Genomic DNA, 26,916 nt, shown 5'->3' with positions numbered 1-26,916 from the left:
CTGCCACTGTTACCATCTGTTACCCACTGCGCATCTCTCTTCTGGGCTGCAGCTTGCCGGCTGAAGTTACAGTCCCTCGTATAAAGAAAAAATTATAATAATATCCTTTGTGCATTGTTTTTGTGGGATTGCACTGATTAAGCACTTTTCCTCCAAATGTTTTTGTTTTCTGCCATTGCTACAGTCTGTCCTATGGGCCGATGGTCTGACTGATGAGATGCCCTGTGTCCGCTCGAGCCGGCTGCTCTTCCAGCCTGGTTCCGAATGTCCAGGTATTCGCTTGCTTTGTGCTGTTTGCTAGAGCATGTTTGAAGCCTGGTTGTGGAAGAATATCACTAACAAATACAAACTCTTTTACTATGAGAAAATAACAGTAACATGATTGCGACAACACGCCATTTGCAGTCTCCTCATCAACAAAATTATCCTGGTACTGGTAGCTCATTTTACAAGTGAAAACTCTCCATTTCTGTTGAAATTTGCTAAATCCTCGACTATGTGAAAGCATGTGTGAAATGCATGCTTTCACCAATGTGGAAACGGCTCCACTGTTGCTATGACAATCACACAATAATGTCGTCACACCCTGGACAACCTCCTTGATTGATTAATTGATTGATTTATATAGTAAGTTCAGTGTAAGTATAAATACAAAAAATACATGGACGAAACAAGAAAGTGACAACGCATATTTCCATTGTTGTCATTATGATTTTGACTGAAGGAGATGAAGCAGAAACATTCAGCTGTGTCAGCTGGCAACAACTGGGCCAAAATGAATAAAAGAGAATTGATGTTACTGCTTGAGCATTCTTGAATCTAATCTATGACATTAATGTACATGTAACTGTTTTAGTTTCAATCAGTGTTGTTGTGACCTCATGATTTGGGTGTTACTGTGAGCTTAAGTACCCGATTGCCCAATATTTTGGAAACATGGTATGTAAAAAGTAAAAATATCATGGTTTAATCAAGTTAATTCCAGAGTTATTTAGTATATTTAGAGTGTAGATTGTTATGGATTGTACAATGTATGTGTGTGTATGTGTGTATATGTATGTGTGTATATATGTATATATATATATATATGTGTATATGTATGTGTGTATATGTATGTGTGTATATATGTATGTATATATACATACGTGTGTATATGTATGTGTGTGTGTGTAATCAAATTATTTGAGTTACTCGACTAATCGTTTCAGCCCTACAGTAAACATGCTAGAGCTTCCGCCTCTGGAAGGTAAATTGCCAACAGCACTGCAATGCTAAAGATTTTTGGGGAGAACCCTGAACTCTTTCAGTATTGACATAGTTATTACTTAACAAACAATTCACTGTGATGTCATAATTTTAATATATTGTATTTTGTACTATTATGTAAACGTTACAATTAATTGGTGGTGAGTCATGGAGGTGGCTCATGTGGATCAACGATTATCCATTTATTGTTGTATTATATAACTGTTGTATAACAGTCAGTTAGATTTAGATTACAATGGAGTAAAATCACAATTAGGAATAGTAGAGTATAACATGTTCTGTTTTGGAATTGATGCAGGTGAGCTCCAAACATTTTCATTCAGACATAAGGGGCTCAGCCATATGCTGCACGCTGTGCTCAGCTGCCAGGTGAAAGCCCAGCACCTGTTTGTATCAGCTGTCCTGTCTGTTTGTCAGCGTGTGTGATTAAGACATGGCATTCATATTGAGCTACTTTACCAAATCTGCATGATTCAGTACACGGCCATACAAAGACTTGTTCTGATTTTGAGGTGGTATTTCATTTGTTGCTGCAGGGCCACATGAAGCACAACTGAAGCTGGCTGCTTTTGGGGCGAGGGGGGAATCTAAAGCCATTATAGCAAGTTGGTTCTATCAGTACCACAAATGGTGCTTCTATGTAGTGTATGTATAAAAACAGTTTTTATTGGACAGAGCTGCAACAATTTTTACTTGACTATTAAATTAATAGAATCAATTTTGATAATCGATTAATCATTTTGAGTCATTAAAATCTAATTTCTCTGATTCCAACTTCTTAAATGTAAATAGTTGGTTCATTTTCTTTTCCTAGTTTCTTTTTTTGTCTCTGGTAGTAAACCGAATAACTTTGTGCTGTGGACCCCCCCCCAACATTTAAACGTATAATCTTGTGGTCTGGAAAACATTGACAGTTAATTGTTAGATGCAGCCCTAATACTGAACAAAACGTCCGCTGTCACATTATGGAGTGATCTTTGTGGCCATATCGAAGGGCCCCTTCACACATAACATGATTGAAGCTGACTAGTGCACGAAGGAGGAATTGCATGCCATTCATGAAAAATAGGAGCTGCCTCAACGCCTTGTACACCTGTCGTGACAATTATTTGCGCACATCAGTGGCCAAAAGACAGATAGTGTCCTGTGAGAGCCTATTCGATCCCTATTGCAGCAGGTGTCTGCTAAATTCTAGGTGACACACGAACATCCAACACCGCTCATGTGTTGCGTGTCATGATTGGGTATAAAAGGAGTATCCCCAAAAGGTTTGGCTGTTCACAAGCAAAGATGGGGCGAGGATCACCACTTTGTGAACAAATGCCTGAAGAAATAGACCAGTAGTTTAAGAACAGTATTTCTCAACATTCAATTGCAAGGAATTTAGGGATTCCATCAACTACAATCCATAATATAATCAGAAGATTCAGAGAATCTGGATAACTTTATTCACGCAAGCGGCAAGGCTGAAAACCAACATTGAATGCCCGTAAACTTCGATCCCTCAGGCGGCACTGCATTTAAAACAGCTGAACAGGTTGTGCACGCCTTGATCATGTCTCATTTAGACTACTGCAATTCTCTGTATGTTGGTCTTAATCATTCGTCTCTACATCGCCTCCAGATGGTGCAAAATGCAGCTGCGCGTCTGCTCACTGGAGCCAAATGGCACCAACACATTTCTCCTGTTTTATGTTCACTGCACTGGTTACCTGTTGTTTTTAGAATTGATTTTAAGATTTTGTTGCTTGTTTTTAAATCAATTCACGGTCAAGCCCCATTCTATTTATCTGATATGCTTCATTACACACTCCAGGAAGAGCTCTGCGCTCGGCGGACCAGAGTTTACTGGTCTGTCCCAGGTCTAAGCTGAAGACCAGGGGAGACAGAGCCTTTGCTGTTGCGGGGCCCAAGCTCTGGAACTCTCTGCCATTGAATGTCCGACTGGCTGCTTCAATCGACTCTTTTAAGACTCTTTTAAAGACACATCTTTTTGCACTGGCTTTTAACACAAGATGAGCTGAATACTGCCACATCTTTTATGTCTTGTTGATTTATTTTGTTCTTGTATTTAACTAATATAATTTTAATTCCTTTTATTGTACAGCACTTTGGGGCAGTGTTGACTGTTTGTAATGTGCTTTATAAATAAACCTGACCTTGACCTTGATGCCTCGTTTCTTTTGGCTTTAAAGTAAGGCTGTATCAAAGATTAAAAAAACTATGGCTTAACGTCACAAAATGTGGCCCTCAAAATGCAGGCAACAGTGTTTAAGAGAGTTATAAATTTGAAAATTTTCCCAGGGCAAATGATCCCAGTTTTCCCTACAGTGCTGGCTGTGCGGTACGCAGCAGCAGAACATCGGCTGACTGACTGTGTCAGCCTGCGTGGCTGTTCAGTCAGTCTTTTCCCACAGCCATGCGGCAAGTGCTGGTAGACAAGACTGACTGAAAAGTCAGTCCACAGCAGAGAACCTTCACGCACTGTCCCACAGAAAAAGCACCTTGAGGAGCAAACGAAAAAAAAACATGACTGTGTGACAGGAGTCCCGGTCATCAAGATTGACATCTTTAAATAGCTTTGGCAGAGGTTGTGAATAAATTGCAGACCTACTTCTAAATCAGAACCAGCGGGTCCACAGTCAGTGTAGAGAAGTGATCATTTTCACACTCTTGGAAACAGAAGAATGGACCAACTGCAGCGTCCTTTCTTCAGTGACACTTTTCCAATGCTGGCGTGAAATGCCTATATATTAGGGCTGGGCAACGTTAACACGCTAACGTTGCGTTAATTATTGAGGTCATTATCACCGACAATTTTGTTCCTCCCCTTAACGCTGTTTTTTTTTAGGTTTTTTTTTTAGCCTTTTATGACTGTTGCCTTTTATTTTGAAAGCATCAGTCGGGAGCGAGCTTATGATGCTGCTTCCTGCTGATAGCTGAGTTCACACAGAAAATGACACAAGGATCGAGAAAAGTACAGGCTATGCAATGCACAACAAAACAAAATGCAGAAAGACGCCGAACTTTTGAATGGACATTTTCGGTACAAAGTTCTACAGGATTAGGCCCGGATCCAGAACGGTTTGGACCGATGCAGCTGCATCGGTCCAATTTTTTTTTTTACGCATCGTTCGTCATCGGTAAAAAAAAAAAATCTTGAATAATCTCGAATAGCCGAACGTGTACCCGCGGTGAACACAGCTTTTCGGTGGTTTTCATGTCAACCTATAGTCCGTAAATTATACAGATTTTTCCGAGTTTCAGAGTCATACGGACGTACAAATAGTCAGATATTCAGGGTTTGGTCTGTAATAAATTATTTCTGCAGCGCGGCTCCACTTTGAAACCATGAACCATTGAAGCAATGCTTCGATCCAGTAGCTCGTTGGTTCTCTGATTCACTGCTCGTCAGAACGGCAAGCCGCTTCTTAACCCCACGCAAAGCCATTAAAATATCGTCAGGCACTTTTGTGTGGATTAAAGTCACTAACTGGGACTCTTGTCTTGTTGCTGTCAAGAAACGAGAATCGTCCTCCGTTCCGTTCACACAGCTCGAAACGCTGCGCGGCTGAGACAGTGTCCGGTCGGAATTAATAACTTCAAAATGAATCGCCGCTTTAAATAAAATGACACCTCTTTCCAATGTAATACAGATAAGAAACTACAATCGACTAAAAGGTTTTTTTTTCCCCTCCCAAAATGAAACGTGCTGTATTTCTTTTCAATTACATCCTGAAGTGAAGCACAGCAGCTGTAAGAGCTCAGCTCAGATATATGGAAACACATTCATGCCAATGTCTGAAAGGAAATGCTTTTGACAAAAACTACAGATTTTGTTTACTCCTATTTATGTCCAGAGATCAAGTTCACCATTAGAGTTCATTAGTACAAAGTTTAAGGATCCAGTGACCAAATTCATGTTTATTTACTTTAAGACTCAAAATGTTCAATTTCAATTCAATTTAATCGGCTTATAAAGTGCAAATCACAACAAAATCTAAATATACTAAAACAAATACATCACAATTGTACACATCAAATTGTGGTATGTGTACAATTGTGACATATTTGTTTTAGTACATTTAGTCATGGACATGAATATTGTTATTTTGATATGAAACAGGATAACAAATGACCTGCCAGTGGTTTTATATTTGATTTCATCAGTGTGTTTCAGTTGAAATTTACATTTTCAATTTATGCAATGTTCATTTACATTTTCAAATAAAACTGCTTTTAAGCAGCTTTTGAATTCATTTTTGGGTTTCACATATACCATGCGATAAATCATGATTAATCACAGAAAGTCATTGAGATTTTTTATGTTTGCCCACCCCTACTATATATATATATTATTATATATATATTATATATATATATATATATAATACACTCAGCAAAAATATAAACGCAACACTTTTGATTTTGCTCCCATTTTGTATGAGATGAATTCAAAGATCTAAAACTTTTTTTTCCACATACACAATATCACCATTTCCCTCAAATATTGTTCACAAACCAGTCTAAATCTGTGATAGTGAGCACTTCTCCTTTGCTGAGATAATCCATCCCACCTCACAGGTGTGCCATATCAAGATGCTGATTAGACACCATGATTAGTGCACAGGTGTGCCTTAGACTGCCCACAATAAAAGGCCACTCTGAAAGGTGCAGTTTTATCACACAGCACAATGCCACAGATGTCGCAAGATTTGAGGGAGCGTGCAGTTGGCATGCTGACAGCAGGAATGTCAATCAGAGCTGTTGCTCGTGTATTGAATATTCATTTCTCTACCATAAGCCGTCTCAAAGGCGTTTCAGAGAATTTGGCAGTACATCCAACCAGCCTCACAACCGCAGACCACGTGTAACCACACCAGCACAGGACCTCCACATCCAGCATGTTCTCTCCAAGATCATCTGAGACCAGCTACTCGGACAGCTGCTGAAACAATCGGTTTGCATAACCAAAGAATTTCTGCACAACTGTCAGAAACCGTCTCAGGGAAGCTCATCTGCATGCTCGTCGTCCTCATTGGGGTCTCGACCTGACTCCAGTTCGTCGTTGTAACCGACTTGAGTGGGCAAATGCTCACATTCGCTGCCGTTTGGCACGTTGGAGAGGTGTTCTCTTCACGGATGAATCCCGGTTCACACTGTTCAGGGCAGATAGCAGACAGCCTGTGTGGCGTCGTGTGGGTGAGCGGTTTTTCTGATGTCAATGTTGTGGATCGAGTGGCCCATGGTGGCGGTGGGGTTATGGTATGGGCAGACGTCTGTTATGGACGAAGAACACAGGTGCATTTTATTGATGGCATTTTGAATGCACAGAGATTGTTGGGAAGGTGTCGTAGCATGGACCCACAACAGGGGGCGCAAATGAACGGACAATGAGTAAGCCAAAAAGTAACAATTTAATGTTGTGATAATACACAACTAAATTTACAGAAATTTGCACAGTCAATAAACACCAGGTGACGTTGGGCAGGCTCGAAGATAGAAGACCCCTGACGAGAGAGAAGCCGCGTCCACATGGCTTCCACCACCAACGGTCTGAAGAACACCGGAGCCGCCAAGTCCCGAGTCCCCAGGTGGCCTCTGTCTTCGGCTGTCGACCCTGGTACTGCTGGCAGAAAGCAGAGATAAAATGTATGAGTGTGAGTCCGCACACTCAGTAATCCACAGTCCATACACAGTTAGGAGGGAGCACCTCCACCTCCAGTCACACACTCGTACAGCTCCTGGTTAACCACTTATCTGGGTTGGGATGTGAGGCGAAGCCGTCGCTGTCACACCAAACGCCAATCCCTCAGACAAGGAAACACTCCAGGAAAACGCTGTAACAGAAAGTTCAGGTTATACACACAAAGTGTCTGTCAGCAGAGAAATTACCTTTTCAATGGTAGTTCTGATTTCTTCGGCGGGGAGGTGAGTTGTAGTCCGGCTTAAGTAGTGGTTGTAGATGAGTGACAGCTGGTGCGATGAGTGACAGCTGTCACTTCCTCTGGGTCTGGCGCCCTCCGTGCTTGGAGCCGCACTCAAGCAGGGGCGCCCTCTGGTGGTAGTGGGCCAGCAGTACCTCCTCTTCAGCGGCCCACATAACAGGACCCCCCCCTCAACGGGCGCCTCCTGGCGCCCGACCTGGCGTTGTCCGGGTGTCTTCTGTAGAAATCAGCAGGAGGGCCGGGTCCAGGATGAAGCTCCTCTTCACCCAGGAGCGTTCTTCAGGTCCATACCCCTCCCAGTCCACCAGATATTGGAACCCCCGGCCCTTACGACGGACGTCCAGGAGCTGCGGACTGTCCAAGCAGGCTCCCCGTCGATGAGCCGGGCAGGAGGCGGCATAGGTCCAGGTGCACAGAGGGGCGAGGTGTGGTGTGGCCTAATACGGGACACGTGGAATACAGGGTTGATGATTTTGAGGATTGTAAATGGTCCAATGTATCTGTCTTTCAACTTAGGGGAGTCCACACAGAGAGGGATGTCCTGTGTTGAAAGCCACACCTCCTGCCCGGGCTGGTATGTGGGGGCCGGGGAATGCCGGCGGTCCGCATGGGTCTTGGCCCTCGCCCGGGCCTTCAACAGGGCAGAGCGGGTGGTCCGCCACACCCGGCGGCACCTCCTGAGGTGGGCCTGGACTGAGGGCACACCGACCTCTCCCTCCACCAGCGGGAACAATGGGGGCTGGTACCCCAAACATGCCTCAAAAGGGGAGAGGCCGGTAGCAAATGAAATTTGGCTGTTATGGGCATACTCGATCCAGGCCAGATGGTGACTCCAGGCCGCCGGGTGCGCGGGATGTGACGCATCGAAGGGCCTGCTCCAGCTCCTGGTTGGCCCGCTCTGCCTGGCCGTTTGTCTGGGGGTGGTACCCGGACGAGAGACTTACGGTGGCCCCCAGCTCCTTACAGAAACTCTTCCACACCTGCGAAGAGAACTGGGGACCACGATCTGAAACGATGTCCGATGGTATCCCATGCAGCCGCATGACGTGGTGGACAGGAGGTCTGGCCGTCTCCTGGGCCATCGGGAGCTTCGGGAGGGCCACGAAGTGGGCCGCCTTGGAGAAACCGTTCCACTATCGTGAGAATTACAGTGTTGCCCCTGGGAACGGCGGGAGGCCCGTGATGAGATCCAGGCCGATGTGAGACCAGGGGCGATTGAGGCCCGGCAGGGGTTGGAGGAGTCCCGAAGTCCTCCGATGGTCTGCCTTGCCACTGGCGCAGATGGTCAGGCCTGGACGTAGTCCCTGGATGTCAGTTTCCAGGGACGCCCACCAGAAGTCGCTGCTGGACTACTGCCACGGTCCTATGCACTCTGGGATGACAGGACAGCTTGGACCCTTGACAGAAGTCCAATACGGCAGCTCTCTGCCTCTGGTGGGACGTAATTCTGTTTCTTGGTGCCGTCCCCGGGTCCGGGCTCCTTGTCAGCGCCTCCCGGACGGTCTTCCTCCACGTCCCCAGGTGAGGGTGGCCACGACAGTGGACTCGGGGATGATGGTCTCGGTGGGGTTCGACAGCCCCGCTTTGGCTTCTTCTTCGTGCACCTGGGACAATGCATCTGATTTTTGTTTTTTGGTCCCGGGGCGGTACGTGATCTGGAAGTCAAAGCGCCCGAAGAACAGAGACCAGCGGGCTTGCCTGGGGTTCAGCCGCTTGGCCGTCCGGATGTACTCCAAGTCTGATGGTCCTGTGAAACCGTGAAGGGCAACGATGCCCCCTCCAGCAGGTGTCTCCACTCTTCAAGAGCCTCCTTCACCCGAGGAGCTCCCGATTGCCGACGTCATAGTTCCGTTCAGCTGGGGTCACCTGCGGGGAAAAAAAAAGGCCACAAGGATGGAGGAACTTTATCAGCCTCCACGCTCTGGGACAGCACGGCTGCTATCCCTGAGTCAGAGGCGTCCAATTCCACTATGTACTGGCGATCAGGATCAGGCTGCACCAGAACTGGTGCAGTCGAGAACCGGCGTTTCAACTCCTGAACGCGGCTTCGCACCGATCCGACCAGGCGAAGGGGACCTTGGTGGAAGGTCAGGGCAGTCAGGGGGCTAACTACCTGACTGTAACCTTTAATGAACCTCCTGTAGAAATTTGCAAAGCCGAGGAACTGCTGTAGTTTCCTGCGGCTTGTTGGTTGGGCCAATCGCTCACCGCCGCAACCTTGGCCGGATCAGGGGCGACGGGAGTTGGAGGAGATATGAACCCAGGAAGGACAAAGAAGTGCGGTGGAACTCGCACTTCTCGCCCTTCACAAACAGCCGGTTCTCCAACAACCGCTGTAGGAACCTGACGTACATGTTGGACATGGGTCTCAGGGTCCGGGGAAAAGATGAGTATATCGTCCAGATATACGAAGACGAACCGATGCAGGAAGTCCCGCAAGACGTCATTTACCAAAGCTTGGAACGTCGCGGGGGCGTTAGTGAGGCCGAACGGCATGACCAGGTACTCAAAATGACCTAACGTGGTGTTGAATGCCGTCTTCCATTCGTCTCCCTTCCGGATCCGAACCAGGTGGTACGCGTTTCTAAGATCCAATTTCGTGAAAATTTGGGCTCCATGCAGGGGCATGAACACTGAATCCAACAGAGGTAACGGTATCGGTTGCGAACTGTGATCTCGTTCAGCCCTCTGTAATCAATGCATGGACGGAGTCCGCCGTCCTTTTTACCCACAAAAAAGAAACCAGCACCCATCGGGGAGGTGGAGTTCCGGATCAGGCCCGGCAGCTAAAGAGTCCCGGATGTAGGTCTCCATTGATTCGCTTTCCGGACGTGAGAGGTTGTACAAACCTACTGGACGGGTACTCATCGCCCGGGACCAAAATCGATGGCACAATCGTAACGGTCGGTGCGGGGGAAGAGTGAGCGCCAGATCTTTGCTGAAAACGTCAGCAAGATCATGGTACTCCTTTGGCACCGCCGATAGATTGGGGGGGACTTTGACCTCCTCATTAGCCGTCGTGCCGGGAGAAACCGAGGATCCTAAACACTCCCGGTGGCAGGTTTCGCTCCACTGCGTCACAACCCCTGACGGCCAATCTATCCGGGGATTGTGCTTCACCATCCATGGAAAGCCCAAAATCACTCGGGAGGTAGATGGTGTTACATGGAACACCATCTCCTCCCTGTGATTCCCAGACACAACCAAAGTCACTGGTTGTGTCTGATGTGTGATTAATGGAAGCAGGTGCCATCTAGTGCTCGCACCTGCAATGGTGCCGGCAGAGCCACCAGGGGGAGCCCTACTTCCTTTGTCCATCTGCTATCTAGCAGATTCCCTTCCGACCCCGTGTCTACCAGTGCTGGGGCGTGAAGGGTTAAATCCCCACAAAGGATCGTTACTGGGATTCGTGCAGATTTGCGGGGTTTCCCCGCGTGCGTGTTATGGCCCACCCTTAGCCCAGTTTCTAAGGACGGGCGTTGTAGTTTGACCGTTTGGGGGCAGTCCTTCTGCCGGTGCTCACAAGAGCCACAGATAAAACACTCCCCGCGGGCCAGCCTCCTTTGTCTAATGTTTGTTTCACTTTGGCCCTGCTCGTGTCCATAGCCTCCTCAGCAGGGGGAGCTGTAGCCACACGGAGCTCTCTGGCAGTGAAGCGTGGGGACGACGTCACCTTTTCGGAACCGGAAGGGGGAGGGACGGCTCGTGCCCGGTCACGCCCCCCGGCCTGCTCCCGACGATGCTCTTTTAAACGGTTGTCTAAGCGTATAACTAAATCAACAAGCCCGTCAAAATCCCGCGGTCCTCCTTAGCCAGTAGGTGCTCCTTTAGGACCGGGGACAGTCCATTTACGAAGGCGTCGCGGAGCGCAACATTAGTCCAGCCGGACCATCGCTGCCGCGATGCGGAAATCAACTGCATACTCGGCTGCGCTACGGCGCCCCTGTCTCATAGACAGCAGCACGTTCGAAGCGGTCTCGCCTCTGTTGGGATGGTCAAACACTTGTTTGAACTCCCGTACAAACCCTGTAGAAGACGTTAGGAGCCGTGAATTCTGCTCCCAAAGCGCCGTAGCCCAGGTGCGTGCCTCTCCTCGAAGCAGATTTATAACATAAGCCACCCCGGCTGCGTCTGACGCGTACATGAGAGGGCGCTGTGAAAAGATGAGCGAACACTGCATGAGGAAGTCTGCGCACGTCTCAACACAGCCCTCGTACGGTTCCGGAGGGCTTATGTATGCTTCAGGGGACGGTGGTGGGGGGTCGTTGAACGACCAGTGGAACGTCTTATACAGGCCCAGGACCAGCCAGAGGAGTGGCTGCAGCAGCGCCCTGATCGCGCGCTTCCACGCTGGCGGTGAGAGCCTCCACCCTCCGGTTAAGGAGGACATTCTGCTCGGTCACTAAATCTAACCGAGCCGTGAAGGCGGTTAAGATCTGCTGCAGCTCACTCAACATGCCTCCCGCTGATGCCTGCGCTCCTGGCTCTTCCATTGGCCGTTCAAGCTCGGGTTGACGCCCCTCGGAATCCATGACGATGGCCGAGAAATCCTGTTGGGAAGGTGTCGTAGGCACGGACCCACAACAGGGGCCGCAAATGAACGGACAATGAGTAAGCCAAAAGTAACAATTTAATGTTGTGATAATACACAACTAAATTTACAGAAATTTGCACAGTCAATAAACACCAGGTGACGTGTGGGCAGGCTCGAAGATAGAAGACCCCTGACGAGAGAGAAGCCGCGTCCCACACGGCTTCCACCACCAACGGTCCTGAAGAACACCGGAGCCGCCAAGTCCCGAGTCCCCAGGTGGCCTCTGTCTTCGGCTGTCAATGGTAGTCGATTTCTCGGCGGGGAGATGTAGTTGCAGTCCGGCTTAAGTAGTGGTGTAGATGAGTGACAGCTGGTGCGATGAGTGACAGCTGTCACTTCCTCTGGGTCTGGCGCCCTCCCGTGCTTGGAGCCCGCACTCCAAGCAGGGCGCCCTCTGGTGGTAGTGGGCCAGCAGTACCTCCTCTTCAGCGGCCCACATAACAGAGATACCGTGACAAGATCCTGAGGCCCATTGTTGTGCCACAACCAAGAACATCACCTTATGTTGCAGCAGGATAATTACGGCCCCATGTTGCAAGGATCTGTACACAATTCTTGGAAGCTGAAAATGTCCCAGTTCTTGCATGGCCGGCATACTCACCGGACATGTCACCCATTGAGCATGTTTGGGATACTCTGGACCGGCGTATACGACAGCGTGTACCAGTTCCTGCCAATATCCAGCAACTTCGCACAGCCATTGAAGAGGAGTGGACCAACATTCCACAGGCCACAATTGACAACCTGATCAACTCTATGCGAAGGAGATGTGTTGCACTGCATGAGGCAAATGGTGGTCACACCAGATACTGACTGGTATCCCCCCCCAATAAAACAAAACTGCACCTTTCAGAGTGGCCTTTATTGTGGACAGTCTAAGGCACACCTGTGCACTAATCATGGTGTCTAATCAGCATCTTGGTATGGCACACCTGTGAGGTGGGATGGATTATCTCAGCAAAGGAGAAGTGCTCACTATGACAGATTTAGACTGGTTTGTGAACAATATTTGAGGGAAATGGTGATATTGTGTATGTGGAAAAAGTTTTAGATCTTTGAGTTCATCTCATACAAAATGGGAGCAAAACCAAAAGTGTTGCGTTTATATTTTTGTTGAGTGTATATATATATATATATATATGTATGTGTGTGTGTGTGTGTATATATATATATATATATATATATATATATATATATATATATATATATATATATAAATAAAAAATTGATCTTTTCAACCCAGTGCTACTGTTGACATCTCTCTCATGAATGGAGAGGGGAGTGGTGGGGGAGGAGGTGCTGGTGGGTTGGAGCTGTTGGTTGCCATTGGGGATGGTGGTAAAGGTGCCCTGACACTTGCACGGCTTTGATCCGCGCACTTGCATGCACATCGTCGTGACGATCCCACCCGCTGTGTTCCCAGCTTTGTTCCACTGGCTGCCACGCATTGTGTGCTGAACGCTATGTATATGAAATAATTATTTTGTGGCGGATTAATCATTTTCTGTCAGAGTTGGCTGTTGAAAATGCCTCTTATCGCTTCCGGAATCACAGCTCCAAAGCTGCTCCAGCTGCAGCTTTTCTGTCTTTCTTGCATGTGCCTGCTTATTGTGGTGGAGAAAGCATTTGGAACAGTCTTATAAGGTAATTATTTGTAATGCTTATATTGTAATAACTTGGTAAAACAGTTGCATGTTCAATCCTTCTTGTGTGCAGCTGTAAAAGTATGCTTATGATACATTTAACATCTCTTTCTAATCGTTCAGATGAGCTGCGCTCTGATACGGTGCACCGACGCAATCACTGGCACTCACGCAGTGTTTTTGAATTGTTTGCATAATGTTCACCTGAACTTCATGTCATCAATGTGTGATGGAGCTTTTGAACATTTCAAAATTTTCTTTGTGTACGTGCGCAAAGCCGCACACAGTTTACGAGTTTGAGACTAGTTTACTCTGGTGCATGGTAGCACGTGCAAGTGCGCGGAACAAAGTCATGCAAGTGTCAGTGGGCCTTAAGACTGTCCCATTGTGTTTGAAATCTGCAATGAAACCCGTTCAATTGATTTGCCAAATGAGGATCCTTGGCAGAGTGGGAGAGGTTTGGCGTGTTGTTGATGATCTGTCTGAGACTTTTCCAGACAGAAGTGGAGTCGTCTGAGAACTGATGCTGGGGTTTTTCAGCGTATAGCCGTTAAGCATCTCTGACCACCTTCTCAAATGTGTATCTAGACACTTTAAACTTGTCCTTGTCCCTGCTTCTTGAAAGCCTCCTCCTTTGCACCCTCAGTTGTCTGAGTTTAGGACTGAACCACAATCGTACGAGGTCTGTTAGAAAAGTATCCGACCTTTTTATTTTTTGCAAAAACCATATGGATTTGAATCACGTGTGATTGCATCAGCCAAGCTTGAACCTTTGTGCGCATGCGTGAGTTTTTTTCACGCCTGTCGGTTGCGTCATTCGCCTGTGAGCACACTTTGTTTGAGGAGTGGTCCAGCCCCCTCGGTGTATTTTTATTGTCAGGAAAATGGCTGAGTGACTGCCGCTTTGCTGCATCAAAATTTTTTCAGAAACTGTGAGAGACAGCCAGGTGGAAACCATTCGGAAAATTCAGATGGCTTTCAGTGAAGATCTTATGGACATCACACAGATTAAGGAGCATTACAACCAGATTAAAGACGGCCCACAGCGGCTGAGGGCGCGCCGCGCTTCGAGCGGCCATCGACAGGCTGAAACGACCAGATCATTTCCAAACTGAATGCTGTGTTGATCCGGGACGTCGTCTGAGTACCAGAGAAATGGCGAGAGGTGTACATAGCACTTTTTCGGCACATTACACTGTTACACAAGATTTTGTAATGAAAGACGTGCAGCGGATTTCGCATGTCAGGATGGAGCCGCGTAATGGCGCAGAACAAAAAGCACCTCCGTGTTGGAAGTCTCACGGGACATGCCCATTCCACCATTCGGAAGATTCAGACGGCTTTGGGTGGCTTTTCAGTCGAGTGAGTATCCGAGAAATTGTCGAAGATCTGGGCATGTCACATGTCCTGTGAGACCAACACGGAGGTGCTTTCGTTCCGCGCCATTAACAGCTCCATGGCGAATTCCTCTGCTCCTGTTTTCATGACAGAATCTCCTTTAACAGTGGAATGTGCCAGAAAAGTGCTGATGTCCACCTTTTCTGCCATTTCTCTGGTAGTCAGACGATATCCCGGATCAACACAGCATTCAGTTTGGAAATGATCTGGTCGTTTCAGCCTGTCGATCACTGCTCAGAGCGCGGCGCGCCCTCCGCCATTGTGCGCTGTCTTTAAACTGGCTGTAACACTCCTTAATCTGTGTGATGCCCATAAAATTGTCCCTGAAAGCCATCTGAATTTTCCGAATGGTGTCCACCTGGCTGTCTCTCACAGTTTCTGGAAACATTTGATGCAGCGCTGCTCCAGCCATTCAGACATTTTCCTCACAATGAAAATCCAACGAGGGGGGAGGACCAGTGCTCACTCAAAGCGTGCTCACAGGCGAATGAGGCAACCTACAGGTGTGAAAAAACTCACTCATGCGCACGAAGGTTCAAGCTTGGCTGACGCAAAAACCATATGGATTTGAATCACGTGTGATCGCATTTACACGTGATTCAAATCCAAAGGTCGGATACTTTTCTAACAGACCTCGTACACCAAAGTTTAATAAGGTTTTTCTTCAGGAGTTTTCTGAGTTTTTGGCAGATTTTATCCCAAAATATGCCAAACTTTTGGTCTGTGGTGATTTTAATATTAATATTTGTTTCCCGTCTAATCAGCTGGCTGATGATATTAAAAGTGTTTTGAACTCTTTTGGTCTAACAAGTTGTGGATGGACCAACACATGATCTTGGACACACTTTGGTACCTGATCATTTCTCATGGGCTCTCAGTTCCCTTCAGGACATATGAGACATTCCTATTTCTGATCAGTTTTGTTATTTATTTAATTTATTGCTCCTCCATCTACTGGTAAGCCACTTGTTCTTGCCTCTCGCCGCTGTTTGGTCACCTCCTCGATAGGGGGGGATTTGCTTACCTTCATGGACTTTCAGTTTTAATGCCATGAATGGTCTGGTTTCTCCATTACTCCCAGAAAATATCCTCTCTTCTTTCCACTCCACGAGTGCACTAATTCTGGACTCTGTTGCACCGATGTGCTGCAAATCCAGTAAATTTTAAATCTGACCCCTGGTTAAATGCCACGACCCGTGCCCTCAGCAATGCTGCAGACAGGCAGATAGAAGGCAGACAGGCAGGTGAAAAAAGGACAAACTACAGGTGTCTCTTGGTATTCTTAGGGAGAGTTTAACTAAGGCCATGAAGGAGGCGAAAGCGCAATATCTGGCTTGTATTATTTCCAGCATTTGTCATTGTTCCAGAGTGTTATTTCAGACTGTATTCTCAGTTGTGAATCCATGTACCTCTGTTTTGATGGATGCTACAACCACAACCTGTGAGGAGTTTCTCCAGTTTTTTATTGACAAAGTTTCATTAGTCAGACAGAACGCTGATCAGAATTGTAATGTTGATTTGTCTGTTACTCGTGCACATTCTGCTTTGCTCGAGCAGTTTGAGCCCATTTCTCTTTCATCTTTCAGTGAAGTAGTGAAACACAAAACCTACAGGTCCTTTGGATGTTGTTCCAGCTAAGCTGCTGAAGGTTTTTAATACTGTTGGGTAGAGCCTGACCGATATATCGGCTGGCCGATATTATCGGCCGATATAAGCCCTTTTTAAAGTACTCACTATCGGCCGAAATTTTGCCGATAGAACGCCGATAATGACAAAGCATGCAAGTAAGTTTATAAGGATGTTGTTTGTAATAACTCTGTGATTACATTCACCCCACATTTCTCCTGTTTCAGTTCAACCCAGTTTGATTAGCTCAGTTTATGTGGTAATGTGTCAAATGTGCTTCATTGCGTCAGTCACACTTTTTATTAAGCCCATGTTGTGTAGACCTTATTTCTAGCATGAAAAACTTTTGTTTACTGCTAAGAGGTTGAAACATTCAAATTCACTGGTTGTCCGGAAGGGTTCTGGGAATTCCTGCCATTCGCCATTAACACTCTGGGGCCCACACCATTGTATACGACGGCTGGGACAAAGCTTTACTAAATTGTAAATAACTTTCTAATGATATGAGATAGAAACTTACTTTTTTTTTTTTTTGCTGAAAAGTTAAATCCGCTGACTTTCGAGCCACCGTCGGCCATGTTGGTACTCCTCATAGAAGATGTGTGATGATGTGCGCTGTGTGAGTGTCCAATCGGAATCGGTTCTCCGTCACATGGTTTTCCAAAATCCATTCGTAGGGCAGATTTACCTCACGTGATATGGCAAAGATAGTTTTCAGGAGTGATAGCTTACTAGTTGGCCCGTTTGACTAGCCCTCTAATTGCTCCAATTGCATTTATGCATTTTTTGAACTTGAAAATTCTTCTCTGTTATAAAGTTAATCAATATAAGGACAAAGCTTCAACCTTTTTGTTAAGGGTCCAAAAAAGATCATTTTATTCATAAAAAAAAAAAAAATATTGGCTGATTTATCGGCTATCGGTAAATCAGCCGCTTTATCGATTATCTGCATTTTTTTCATCCAAATATGGTTATTGGCATTGGTCTCAAAAAATCCATATCGGTCGGGACTGTTGGGGTGGGTCTGCTAACTTTTATTAACGTGTATTAGTTTAGGGTCTGTTCCAACTGCTTTTAAACATGCTATAGTTCGACCCCTCCTTAAAAAACTTCACCTTGATTCATCAGTTTTATCCCATTTTAGACTTGTCACACCTGCCATTTCTGTCTAAGGTTTTAGAAAAGGTTGTTTTTATACAGTTACGATCATTTTTAGAAAAATGCCCATCCGGATTTAGATAGCAACACAGCACTGAGTCGGCACATTTAAAAGTTCATAACGACATCACTTTGTTGGTGGATGTAGGGAATCCTGCTGTGCTGTTTCGGTTGGACCTCACAGCAGCCTTTGATACTGTGGACCACACAGTACTTGTTTCCCGGTTAGAACAGCTTATTGGCATTCAAGGTACTGCTCTTAAGTGGTTTAGATCATATTTGGTGGAAATGAGTTATAATTGGTTATCTATCCTCATCAGCTGCTCCTCTGTGTTGTGAAATGCCACTTGGTTCTATTTTCTTTGTACATTTTGCCATTGGGGTCAATTATAGCCCAGCATAACGTGTCCTTTCATTGCTATGTGGATGATCTGCAAATCTATCTGCCTATGAGGACTAATGGAAGCGAAGTATTGACTTCATTCTTGAATTCTATTTGTGATGTAAAGCAGTGGGTGTCCTAAAACTTCCTTTACCTGAATGATGCTAAAACTGAGATCATTGTGTTTGGACGTTCTGGCTTGCCGAATGCAGTAAAACCAAACTTTGGTGTCCTCGCTAATTATGTAAAACCAGCTGTCAAAAATTTGAGAGTGATATTTAACAGCTGTTTCAGGTTCGATCAACAGATAAACTCTGTCAAAGCAAGTTTTTTCCAGCTTCGTCTCCTGGCTAAAGTAAAGCACTTCCTCAGTAGATGTGATCTTGAGACGGCCATTCATGCTTTCATCAGCTCCAGACTTGATTATTGTCATGCACTTTATACTGGCATTAATTGGTCTTCTCTTGACGCCTCCAGTTGGTGTAGTATGCTGCTGCTCGTCTTTTAACAAACACTTATAGACATGAGAATATTACACCTGTCCTGTACTCACTCTGCTGGCTTCCAGTTCATTTTAGAATTGATTTTAATGTTTGTTAAAGCTATTAATGGCCTTGCACCTTCTTACCTGTCTGAAATTTTAACTCCCCGCACTCACAGTAGGACATTACGAACATCTGGTCAGCTTTACTTGGATGTTCCGAGGTCAAAATACAAACTCTGGGGTGATCGTGCTTTTGCGGTAGCTGGCTGCTGTAGAACAAGCTACCTCTTGACTTACGCACTATTCCTGACCTAGCACGTTTTAAATCCAAGTCAGACTTATTTATTTAAGCTGGCCTTTAATGCCTAGTGAGGAGGTGAAATGTTCTGTTTTTATGTGCTGTTTTTACATTGTTGTATGTGTGTTATTTATGAATTTGTGTTTTTACTGTAAAGCACATTGGACACCATTTGGCTGTTGCAAAGCCATTTATAAATAAATGTTAATTGATTTGATTGAACCAGGGTTTGTCATTGTTAAACCTCACCGTGGTTTGTGATGGAATGCAGCAGTCCTCACAGAAGCTGATGTATGAAGTCACAGCATCTGTGTACTCATGCAGGCTGTTGGTGACAATCTTGAACACATCCCAGTCCGTGATTCCCAAACATGCCTGAAGATCCTCCACAGCATCACTGCTCCAGAGTGAGGAGTTTAGATGTCTTCACTATAGGTTTACAGAGCTTGCGTTTCTGCCTGTAGGTAGTAATCAGGTAGCCCATGGCATGGTCAGAGTGGCCCACTGCAGCACATGGGACACAGCATGATAAGCATTGTTTATAGTTGTGTAACAGTGATCCAGAATTCTGTCCTCTCTGGTTGGACATTTGATGAGCTACCTGTATTTGGGAAGTTCGTGGGAGAGATTACCTTTGTTAAACTTGCCCAGGACAATAACTAAAGAGTCCAGATTAGTCCGCTCCACACACAGTATCTGGTTGGTGAACGTGCGTTGTGCCTTATGCACGTTAGCTAGCGGTTGGATGTAAGCACCAGCCAGAATGAATGAGGTGAACTTACGGGGCAAGTAGAATGGTTTGCAAGTAATAAAAAAGTTTCCAGATCAGGAGAGCAGTGCTGTTGGATCACTGTTATGTCATTACACCAGCCACTGTTGCTGTAAAAAAATAGATTCCACCCTTTGTTTTTCCGGACAATCCTGCATCTCGTTCTGCTCTGAAAAGTTGGAACCCTGCCAGCTGCATTGCAGTGTCCAGAATTGATCCACAGAGCTGTGTCTCCGTGAAGCACAAATGTGGAGAAATCTCATCTTTTCCTCACCAGTAGCTGGAGTTCGTCCGTTTTATTTTGCAGAGAGCGCACGTTGGAGAGGAATATTCTTGGTAGTGGTGTATGGTGGCCTGGACAGCAAAGCCCGACAAGTGTTCCGATTCGTCTCCCCTAGACATGGGCCGATAACCAGTTTCACGGTATACCGCAGTATGAAAAAGCCACGGTATCAAAACCACTAAAATTTTCCATTATACCGTCCCTACGGTATGATCAGGTTATTAAAATTCTTGACAGGCAGAGCGGAGGCAGCCACTGCCACCCTTCCCCCGGCGCGCACCTCTGTCTCTGTTTACAAAGAGCCAGCTAACGTTAGCTAGCTCTGCATCATGGCTGAAGGAGGCGAAGCTTGCACTGAACTTTTCCCTCCATCTAAAACAGAGATCTCAAACCGGTTCCAGAAAGGGCCAAGAGGGTGCAGGCTTTCTGTGCAGCCACCCACTGCAGCAGGTGATTTCACTGATTAACATCACTTTGAGCAGGTGGAATCAGTTAATCAGTGAAATCACCTGGTGGAGTGGGTGGCTGCACAGAAAGCTTGCACCCTCTTGGCCCATTCTGGAACCGGTGTGAGACCTCTGATCTAAAACAACCAAGTCTGTTTTTTCATTTTCAGCGGCATAGCCCTTCAAGCCAAAAATGGTGGCAGCAAAGCACTGTAGCTGTGGCCTGTGTCGGACACGGAGCGATTCAAGATACTCACAAAGGATTACATGAAAGGAGTAAACTTTATCCCATCTTTGAAACCACTGAGAAGTAAAAGTGGTGGACTTGATTCGTACTTGTGGTCGACCAAATTTCTCCCACAAACCTGTCAAGAAGGACAAATACATCTATTCCAAGCACTTTGATGGTGAAGCTGGGCCAATACGAGGTCTATTAGAAAGTATCCGACCTTATTATTTTTTTCAAAAACCATATGGATTTGAATCACGTGTGATTGCGTCAGGCAAGCTTGAACCCTCGTGCGCATGTGAGTTTTTCCACGCCTGTCAGTTGCGTCATTCGCCTGTGAGCAGGCTTTGAGTGAGGAGTGGTCCACCCCCTCGGCGGATTTTCATTGTCAGGAAATGGCGGAATGATTTGGGCTTTTTTTCCATCAGAATTATTTCAGAAACTGTTAGAGACTGGCACCTGGAAACCATTCTAAAAATTTATCTGGCTTTCGGTGAAAATTTTACGGGTTTCACAGAGAATAAGGACCTTTACTACAGCTTTAAGGACGGCTTTAAGGACGCTCGGCGTTCCGTGCCGCCATCGAGAGCCACAAACCACCGGATCATTTCTAAACGGATGGCTCTGTGGAGCCGGACCATCATGTGCACTTTCTCTGGTTATCACAAGAGCTGGACATCAACCATTTTCCGGCAGATTTCACTTTTAACAAGAGATTATGTCATGGAAAGCCGAGCGGAGGCTTCGCGCGTCACGACCGATTTGCTGATGGAGCGAGACAAAGGAACACCTCCGTTTTGGTCTCACAGGATGGCTTTGAGATGGCATTCAGACAGCTGTCGGTGGTTTTTCCATCGAGTGATTATCCGAGAAATTGTGGATGTGCCTGGACATGCCAGAACATGTCCCGTGAGGCTTCATCACAGCGTTGCTTTGCGCCATGCGGCACCGCCGCAACAAGCCTCCGCTCCTCTTTCCATGACAAAACCTCCTGTAACAGTGGAATGTGCCGTTCATTTCCAAACTGGACGCTGTGTTTTATCCGGGACGTCGAGGTCCGTTGATGTCCAGCTCTTGTGATAACCAGAGAAAGTGCACACGACGGTCCGGCTCCACAGAGCCATCCGTTTAGAAATGATCTGGTGGTTTGTGGCTCTCGATGGTGGCACGGAGCACGGCGCGCCGAGCGTCCTTAAAGCCGTCCTTAAAGCTGTAGTAACACCTTATTCTCTGTGAAGCCCGGCAAATTTTCACTGAAAGCCAGATAAATTTTTCTAATGGTTTCCAGCTGCCAGTCTCTAACAGCTTCTGAAAAAATTCTGATGGAAAAAAGCCCAAATCATTCCGCCATTTCCTGACGATGAAAATCCGCTGAGGGTGTGAACCACTCCTCACTCAAAGCCTGCTCACAGGCGAATGACGCAACCGACAGGCGTGGAAACACTCACGCATGCGCACGAGGGTTCAAGCTTGTCTGACGCAATTACACGTGATTCAAATCCATATGGTTTTTGAAAAAAATAAAAAGGTCGGATACGTTTCTAATAGACCTCGTATTGAGCATCCGGAGTTCCGGACATTATTACAGCCACGTTTTTCTCTAAGCACCTAAGTCATGTTTCCCACAGGGCAGATGCTGCATGTCTAATGGCTCAGTCACATGACGCTTAATGAAGGGCAACGAGGCGCTGACAAAACAAGAAATCTGGACTTTTGTTGGCATCGTTTAACCTTTATGCAGCTTCGTTCCTGCAGCTGGCGCTTCGTCAGGATTTTTAAACTGTTGAAAAATTTGAACAAAGGGCAACAAAAACCTCAATTTGTCCATGTTTCGTTTTGCTGTTCTTGACGTTTGTTAATAGTTTGTTTAGTTTTTGTAATGTTATTGTTTATTTTGACTTCGTTCAAGCAGCTGAATGTTTTCACACAGTGCAGAAGTCGATTTATGAGCACTGAGGCTGCTGCGTTCATGTACCATCAGAAATTACAGTGCAAACTCAGTCTGTTTGCTTGGATTTTTTGGGGGGGGGGTCAGCTTCAGTGGGCTCAGGCACCTTATATAGGGAAGAATTAATCTTTTGTGTGGATACAATTAATTATTTTGCCACAAGCAACTGCTGAATTTGAAACGACAAAGTTGTGTGATTCCCAACGGTACTTGAATGCAGTGGCAGTGAGAGCAGCAGTTCCTGCGTGTGCTTATTATTTTTATTAAATATAACAATATGAGTGTAGGAATGGTAATCCAGCCCGTATGTACATGTGGCCACAGGTAGATAATTCAAATAATTGTATAAGGAGCTGTTCTGGAAGACAGAATTCACATTGTGGATCAGCTGCAGCTGGTGTAAATAACCGCACGTGAGTCAATGCGCGCTCACACGGACTGATCAGTTTACTGCTCTGATATATTCAGTCATCTTTACACTTACATTTGTTCCCTGTTTTATATATATATATATATATATATATATATATATATATATATATATATATATAGTGTAGTAACATAATACAGTGATACAGCAGTGACCACGGCACACCAGAGGTTTGTTTTTTTGTTTTTTTTAAATTGGAGCAAGACGGGCGCGCAGCATGTCATGTTGCCTGTCAGCGTGTTCTGATTGATTTTCTATGAGGATTTTCTTAAAAAGGAGACCTGAAAGTTCAGCGACAACTTGCCAGAAGGTGTATCTGAGATGAAAGCCTAGATTTGATGTTTTGGTGAAAGAATTAAGTACATTTAATTTTATAGACTTTTATAGCCTTATTTTTATAGACTTAAAGAGAAAAGACAGCACTCTGTCTGTCTCTCTCCCTCTCTCTGCCTGTCTCTCCTTCTCAATTTTCAATTTCAGTGGAGCTTTATTGATATGAGAGACATATGTTTATATTGTCAAAGCAAGTGTTAGAGTAAAAATTAAGTCCTCTGTCTCTCTCTCTCTCTCTCTCTCTCACTCCCTGTCTGTCTCTCTCTCTCTCTCTCTCTCTCTCTCTCTCTCACTCCCTGTCTGTCTCTCTCTCTCTCTCTCTCTCTCTGCCTGTCTCTCTTGCTCGCTTTCTCTCTCCTTGTCTCTCTCTCTCTCTCTGCCTGTCTCTCTTGCTCGCTTTCTCTCTCCCTGGCTCTCTCTCTCTCTCTCTCTCTCTCTCTCTCCTTTTCGTTCTCTCTCACTGTTTTCGTGCTGCACAAACTTTGAACTTTTTGCAAACACAAAGCCTTTCAGCTGTAAAATAATTGTATCATCAGTTATGCTCACGCGCAGGATTTTAATGAAGACTTTTTTCCCTTTCAGCGGACAGAATCGCTGTTCGGCTTCTCCTCGGCTGCACGCTCAGCTGGCGTCCCACAGCCTTGAGACATTGAACCAGCTAACTTTTTAGCACACATTTTCAGCAACAATTCAGTTAATTTTTCAGAAAATCCGTGCTCGACGAATAGACGATTTGAACCTGACAGCCGGGCAGAAATTTGCCGCTACACACAGCGAGAACACTGCGGAAGAGAGCTCTCTCAAACAGCTCGGCTTCAGAAAACCTCCCCCTGTCCTCCTACCGCTCGGCAGTAAACAAGCAGAGAGCAAACAGCAGCAGTTGAGAGGATTCACAGTGGCTTTTCTCTGGTATCGGAAAATGTCGCGGGTTGAATTGGTATTTTCCCATATGTGAATTACGTCTGTATCGGAAGCCGATCCTGATACTGGATCAGATCGGTCGCAACCTTATCCACCTACTGACTGAATTAAATCAAAGGATCTCAGAAGTCTTTCAAAATCAGTAGCAAATGGGTCAGAAGGGAAACAAACATGGATATTACAATCACCACAAATCAGGATTTGGTCGTATTTAGGAATAAATTCAGATTGAAAACTCAGCAAACTCCAGAAATACTTACTGTTTAGGTGGTCAATAAGTAACAGCCCATAGTACAGTATGTGTACACGTTATAGGTGCTTAATTAAGCTAAATTAACATGTTACTTTGACAATCGTAGTTTTGATTAATTGACTCATTAGAATCAAGGGGTTAAGTGCGCTTGATTCTAGTGTGGAAGTCTCCCAGTTTCAAATCCACACCACCCCATTCTCCATGTAATATGGTGTTTTGTCAGGAAAGGCATCTGGCATAAAAGCTTATTCATCAACATAATCAGTGCGCAGACCCACCTCTGATCTGCCGAGCTTACCCTGAATCAAAGGAGCAGCTGAAGGGACTTACAAGTTTAGATTAATCGATTAAGCCGTAAAATAGTCAGTAGCCTTTTTTTTATTTAAATAAAATGTTATTACTGGCTGCCCTGGTTGTGCTTGGATTTCCTAACTGCATCCAGCGTGCAGCAGTCTGCCTCGAGCGGAGCACATGCGTATCTATGGACGGCAGTGTCTGTTTGCTTTGAACAGGGTCCATTCACATGAACGTACATCAGCTCCTCCCTGCTTACACTTTATTTCCTTGCAACTCCAAGGTTCTCCCCAGACAATGGAATAACAGTGCTGTGCCATTTATACTGTGGCGTCATCTCGCAATTTTTTATTTTATTTGACAGTTTATTCATCAACAATTGTTAAAGCCATTTAAAGATATAAATCGTGACTCACCTTTCTGCTGATTAAAGTCTCTAACCTGAACTCTTGTCTATTGTTGAGTCAAGAAACGAGAACCGTCCGGCATTTTACACTAAACAGTTTTTATTCGTTCCTCATTAATGTGCCTTTATCCTGGATCAGTATACAGCAGCTCACGGGCGTGGGCTGGACTATTAATGTCTCCCACTTCGGCGGTTCGTAAACTGAAGTTACAGTTTCTCATGTAAAGGAAAAATAAGTAATATCCTCTGTGTGTTGTTCTGGGACTTCGAGTGATTAAACATTGTTCATCCAAATGCTGCCACTGTTACCATCTGTTACCCACTGCGCATCTCTCTTCTGGGCTGCAGCTTGCCGGCTGAAGTTACAGTCCCTCGTATAAAGAAAAAATTATAATAATATCCTTTGTGCATTGTTTTTTGTGGGATTGCACTGATTAAGCACTTTTCCTCCAAATGTTTTTGTTTTCTGCCATTGCTACAGTCTGTCCTATGGGCCGATGGTCTGACTGATGAGATGCCCTGTGTCCGCTCGAGCCGGCTGCTCTTCCAGCCTGGTTCCGAATGTCCAGGTATTCGCTTGCTTTGTGCTGTTTGCTAGAGCATGTTTGAAGCCTGGTTGTGGAAGAATATCACTAACAAATACAAACTCTTTTACTATGAGAAAATAACAGTAACATGATTGCGACAACACGCCATTTGCAGTCTCCTCATCAACAAAATTATCCTGGTACTGGTAGCTCATTTTACAAGTGAAAACTCTCCATTTCTGTTGAAATTTGCTAAATCCTCGACTATGTGAAAGCATGTGTGAAATGCATGCTTTCACCAATGTGGAAACGGCTCCACTGTTGCTATGACAATCACACAATAATGTCGTCACACCCTGGACAACCTCCTTGATTGATTAATTGATTGATTTTATATAGTAAGTTCAGTGTAAGTATAAATACATTAAAAATACATGGACGAAACAAGAAAGTGACAACGCATATTTCCATTGTTGTCATTATGATTTTGACTGAAGGAGATGAAGCAGAAACATTCAGCTGTGTCAGCTGGCAACAACTGGGCCAAAATGAATAAAAGAAGAATTGATGTTACTGCTTGAGCATTCTTGAATCTAATCTATGACATTAATGTACATGTAACTGTTTTAGTTTCAATCAGTGTTGTTGTGACCTCATGATTTGGGTGTTACTGTGAGCTTAAGTACCCGATTGCCCAATATTTTGGAAACATGGTATGTAAAAAGTAAAAATATCATGGTTTAATCAAGTTAATTCCAGAGTTATTTAGTATATTTAGAGTGTAGATTGTTATGGATTGTACAATGTATGTGTGTGTATGTGTGTATATGTATGTGTGTATATATGTATGTATATATATATACATACGTGTGTATATGTATGTGTGTATATGTATGTGTGTATATATGTATGTATATATATACATACGTGTGTATATGTATGTGTGTGTGTGTAATCAAATTATTTGAGTTACTCGACTAATCGTTTCAGCCCTACAGTAAACATGCTAGAGCTTCCGCCTCTGGAAGGTAAATTGCCAACAGCACTGCAATGCTAAAGATTTTTGGGGAGAACCCTGAACTCTTTCAGTATTGACATAGTTATTACTTAACAAACAATTCACTGTGATGTCATAATTTTAATATATTTGTATTTTGTACTATTATGTAAACGTTACAATTAATTGGTGGTGAGTCATGGAGGTGGCTCATGTGGATCAACGATTATCCATTTATTGTTGTATTATGTATATACTGTTGTATAACAGTCAGTTAGATTTA

General features: G+C 45.0%; 1 protein-coding gene across 2 annotated transcripts in view; it reads left to right on the top strand.

Moving 5' to 3' along the window:
* Positions 1-26,916, top strand: part of foxp1b (forkhead box P1b) — a 732,035-nt gene that overhangs the window by 44,146 nt on the left and 660,973 nt on the right. The gene's annotated exons all lie outside the window — the stretch shown is intronic.

This window comes from Thalassophryne amazonica, chromosome 3 (assembly GCF_902500255.1).
Source record: "Thalassophryne amazonica chromosome 3, fThaAma1.1, whole genome shotgun sequence".
NCBI lineage: Eukaryota > Metazoa > Chordata > Actinopteri > Batrachoidiformes > Batrachoididae > Thalassophryne > Thalassophryne amazonica.
This window is presented reverse-complemented; position numbering and strand designations above follow the sequence as displayed.